Source organism: Myotis davidii, unplaced genomic scaffold (genome assembly GCF_000327345.1).
Source record: "Myotis davidii unplaced genomic scaffold, ASM32734v1 scaffold225, whole genome shotgun sequence".
Taxonomy (NCBI): Eukaryota; Metazoa; Chordata; class Mammalia; order Chiroptera; family Vespertilionidae; genus Myotis; species Myotis davidii.
Window position 1 is genome coordinate 1,080,331 of NW_006296222.1, and position 5,701 is coordinate 1,086,031.

Consider the following 5,701-nt stretch of genomic DNA (forward strand, 5'->3'; position numbering starts at 1 on the left):
ATTTGTAATAGTATATAGCTTTATTAGAATTATAGCAGTATAAAATGCACAAATCATCTCTAATTGTCCCTGACCACACTTTTATATGTATGTGTATGTATGTATATGTATCTAGAGACTAATGCTATTACTCAGCTCTGCTCAAGTGTGAGAAAGTAGTGTACATGATTATTAGAATTCATGGACTTGCTTTATAAAGAGACAGGTTTGAAATACATGCGTACATTTTTGATAAAAGTATTAAACTTTCTATTGTCCTTATTCATAATTTCAGCATTTTTTTACATCCTCAATGAGTGTGTTAGTCATGTTTAAGGCCTTTAATTGCCAGAGAATTAGTGTAATTTGCTATGCATCTGCTGAAAATCCCTGAATGGAACCTATTCCTAAGGATGAATAATTGTAAGAGGAAATGTGTTAGGCCAGCTTACATTTTCCTTTTTGATATAATTTTTTTTAACCTTGGTACCAGTCCTACTCATAACTACAAATGACTTATGTGAGACAAAATTCCTTTAAACCAACTTTCTATAGTAATTTCCTTAATAGACCACTAACACTGTAGCTTTAATCTCTGAATTGTCAGCTTGGCTATCTTCCAAGTCTCTCAACTTTTTGAAGGATTTTTAAAGCTGGAAAAGGTTTATTTCTCCCACTAAGGCTGAAATTCCAATAGTTGGTTATGCTTCAGATACCAAGGTATACACAAAATCACCTGGTTTCAGACCTGTGGAGTTTTAATGAGTAGCTGGTCAATACTGGAAGGCACTCAAGAACCTTTCTCTATATATCTCTCTGGTATACTCAGCAGGATAGCTACCCTCATACCACAGAGAATTGGAAAAGGCAGAAACCAGAGGCAGTGCCAAAAGAAAAGATCTTGTCGATCCTAAGAAGACAGAAGAGTCTTTGGGTCAGTTTTATTTGGGTCAATAACTTTGATACTTGATTTGCTCCTTGACCAATTTATCTGAAATGTTTGTTTGTTTTTGCATTTTTCCTCCAAATGCCTGCGCTGAAGTCCTAACTAAATTTCCTTTGTCTCTGGGTAAGAGGTAGGAGGTACTATCCATAAACTGTCAGGATCCAATGACATTGCAGAAATGTACTCTCTTTAATGAGGGTTCTTCAGTGAGTGTGGATCTCTTGATAAACCACAGCAACACCTCCATAAGTCTTTCCTGAATATGAATTTTCTTGTTAGCAAAGGTGAACTTGTTTCTTAATTTGTAGCATGCTTACATGCCCAGTATCGTTGGGGTGTTGTTCCGTATTTAGTCCCTCTTCCAGAAGCCTCTACCAAGGTTGTAGTTAATTAGCCCAACAAATAGCAGCTCTTCATGCCCCTGGCTAAGAATGGTTGATCAGAAAGATTGGGCTTAAATCAATGGGCATTGGAGGTGGACTTCCTTTTTCCAGTCACCCTTGTTATGTGAGAATAACAGTCCTTCACCTGATTGAACCACTATTATTTGAGTTCTCTGTTACAAGCATTAAAAATCCTGGCCTATACAAATCTAAAAAAAAAAATCTCACAAATTTCTACCTTCTAATTGATCGTCTGCCCTGAGAGTTTATGTATAAAATATACTTCACAACTTTAATATAATACATACCTCACAACTTAGATGATTATGGCTACTCCTCACTCCCACAAAACAGTGTGAAGGCTTTATGTCAGGTATTTAATATATTTTATTCACCAAGTTGGGAGCTTTTTAACACTTGCTAATGACTGCTGCTATCTTCTATCAGTGATTTTCTAAGTGATTGCTGGCAGATATTATTGTACCTGCTACATCTATTTCAAGCACATGGTCAGATTGACCTGGTACAATATATTTGCTCTGTGAGCTGATTGGACCGTATTGTCAGATTAAAGAAGAACTGGAAAAAAAATCTACTTTAAAAATTTTTGTAGAGCAAATACCCTGAGTCACTTTTGGAAGCTGTTTTTCAGTCTACCATTCTAAAAACCTCATGCCATTGCCTTCTTAAATGAAAATGACACTGTTGGAAGGCGAACTCCAAAGGGCAAGTATTTCTGTCCCTTTTGTACAGTGCTCAATCCAGGGACTTAGGACATTGTGTGGCACAGAGCAGACATTAAAGAAATAGTTGTTGAATTGAATGTAATAAAAATGGTCCAGTTTTTATTATTGCCTCTTTGGGAAAAAATGCTGCATTTAAGGCAGATTATTTCCAAATTTAAAAACCAGCAACCCCTTTTCATTACTAAGCAGAAAATCAATATTCCCATGGAACATTCAAATATATGTTTTGAGAATAAGTATGTTTTTCTGACTTTTGCTTACAGTAGCTGGCAACATCATATATCAAAAATTCAAATACATAAATATTAAATGTGTTCATTATTCCTTCTTTGGTCTCTAAGTAAACACACGGGCCAGGATCAAGGACTCAGCCCAAATATGTGGCACGAATGAGAAAGTAGGAGGAAGAGCTAGGTCCAGTATACTAGTGTCTTTCAGATCAAGGGCAGCAGTTATGGTCTTAATCCAGAGAGAAGTAACCTTATTGAGGATACCTCAGTGAGATGCAATATAGCCTAGACACTTGAATGACTCATAAAGGAAGAGAAATAAGAGTTCCAACTGAGATTTCCTTCAAATTAAGCATTGATTATAATGAACATCTTATAAAGCAATGCTGTTGAGCTAAGTTTTATAATTTAATATCAATCTACTCTAAATACGTTGCACTTCTGAGATTAATCCACTTCTTCAGCTCTGATAGCCAGGGTGTTAGCTGATCTCCAATGAAGACATTTCTGTTTTAGACTGTTGTCTCCCAATTCAATGTCACTTTAAACCATCTCTTTTTTAAGTCATGGCAGCTCAGTTTAATGAAAAACTCAATTTCAAAGTACAGTCCTATAAGACATGCTGAAGTCTACTTAAGTAAATAGAGGTTTTAGGCTTTAATAAAAAGAATATGAAATTTAGTACTTTTCTGAATTTATATCAACCTATTTTCAGAACGATATTTTATCAACAGCCTCTGCTATTAGATAACTCCCTTACTGTCTATATTTCAGGGTTTCATCTCACATGTCACATCTCTTGCTGTATTGCCTAATATCTGACAATGCCTTTCACTGGAATGGTAGGTGTTTTGGAGCAGGGGACAGGGAAGAAAGTTTAATGATTCTGCTCTGAATAAGTTTTGGCGATCTATCAAGCATTTCATCCTAGCTTGTCTGAGGTTTTATTTTTCCTTGGTAGCTAGGATATCAGATTAATAGTTGATATTTATCTTAAAGTGTTTTAGGAATCTGAGTATCAAAGAATGAAGAAAAGACATTTTTGAATAATGAAAATATGAATGTGACTTCTAATTCCTCTGATTACCAGTGAGAGGATTTTAAGCAAACCATTTAACTTCCCTGAAATGGTTATTTTTTTTATCTACTAAATCCTAGTCATGACATTCATAAAAATATTGCAATAGTTATATAAAATAATGTATTAAATTGTCTGAAATATAGTTCTTGCCCAAAGATCATTGCCTATTATGTAATAGCATACTACTTTAACTAGCAAAATTACTTAGAGTGATGAAAATGTAGAGAACGCTTAAAAGCAAGAATGATATGTTTAAAAAATAGGAAGAAGGCAAATTCACATACACAGATTAAAGCCATGAGGAGAATGGGATCAGGAAGTCACTGGGTTATCTATATTACAAATATATTAAAATTCTTATATTCTCTGACTCAAGAATTCAAGCATTGCTGACAGCTGCCTTTTGAGGAGATTAGAGCATATGGGGACCCAGTTCTTGGACATATAATTAAATTCAAAAATTGGTTCTGGGAATCACTGAGCAAATGATCATGAATCAATTATTATTATAGACAGTTTATGGGTTGTTATAAATTATTTTTATAATAATTATGAATCAATCTATACTTATTAAAGTAGAGATGGTATAAGTAAGTATTACACTGGGATACTTATTACTCTCTTGAAGTCTCTGTAAATTTTTCAAACTAGCAAAATTTTCTCTAATGTTTAGTACAACATTTATGAAAAAAATTTATCTGAGCAAATTTTTATATATTTACAAATACATTGCTTCTGTAAAAACAAACAACAAAAATACACAATAATTTATTAACCTCTTTAACTTAGTTTTAATCTTCCTGAACCTGTTCACTGACCCGATTGCTTTTCCCACTACAGTCATTTCCAACACCTTCATTACAAATTATGTTCTATTTGCGCTGAACTTCTTTCTATTCCTGAAATAAACCATTCTCATTTTTGTCACTATATGGGAACGTTCTGGGATCTTATTCTAAACAGCTTCTCCAGGATGTCTTTCTTGACCTTAATACATTGGATTGCATACCTTCCCTAATTGCTCTCACAGAACCAACACTTAAGACTTCCTCAATTAAGCACATATAATATTGTAACAGCTTACTTAGTTGCTGCAAGCAGGTCCATCCTTGCTGCTTGACACAGTCGCTGTAAGGAAAAAACATCTGCACAGCATGTTTCAAGGGATCTGGCATATATGGAATACTGTTCTTAATATGTTTGCTTCCCCCTCTTAGCGCTATGTGTTTTAACCAGGGCCACCTCCCCGAGAATGGTTGTTTCCCCAGGTGGGGATGTTTTCCTGGAGTTAGGGATTGACGGGACCGGGGAGGGGAATGAATCAGTAAAACCCTCTAGTGTTACAGAAATACCATGTACTACTTATGAAGAACTTGGACTGAGACTGTTGGCAATAAATTTGGGACTTGTTGGGCCCACATCCCCAGGGGTCTGCCCACCAGGGAAAGCACCAAAGCCTATACACCTGGAGACCCACCGACACAGGGAATCCCAGGGAATCCCAGGGAAGGCAAGCAGTGGCGCTGGGAGGACATAACCTTTACTGGGTAGGATAATCTTCTTCAGTCACTTCCTTGTAGCATATCAGTAGAGCAGTAGAATAGTGACCTTGGAATAGCCCTTATAATGGAACACGGAGATTAACCTAGACAAGATTAACATCAACAGAACTAGATAGAGACAGGATTTTTGGCAAAGGTCAGGTAAGAAACTATGGACATGAAACCAGGAACTGTAGAAGGCCAACGGAGGACCCAAAACATACCATTATGTCATGCTTATAAATACAGTTTTAACAGAACAATAAGAGAGAGAAAAGGAGAATACCTGGCTATGCTGATCAACTGAACGCTGTCTCTGTGTCATTCCTTCTTTTCCGACTCCGTCCACACCTTTGGGAACCCCAGGACCTGCTGGGGCTGGACCCCAACACTTTGTGGACATGTTTTACCCACAAAGACAACAAGCACCATGAGGCCAAGGATCGTAATTATATTGGCTCACACTTAAATCACTAGTATCTGGCTCAATAACTATCAAAAAGATGAACTTGGGTAAGAGAGAAAATTAGAAAGATATGCTTATGGGATAATAAAATCTAACACACATTTGTACACAAATTTGAAAAGGTTTTTTGTGGTAAAAAAAAAAAAAAAACAACAGCAACAATTTGTTACTTCACCTGGACTTTTCATCAAGCTCAAGGAAGTTTCCCTTAGGAGGTCTGTGGGTAAAGCAGTACTGTGACTGGTATTTCTAGTACAATAATACCATAATGAAGGATAATATTTGCTCTGCCCATGTATACACTTTCTACAAATACACCTCTGAGGTCT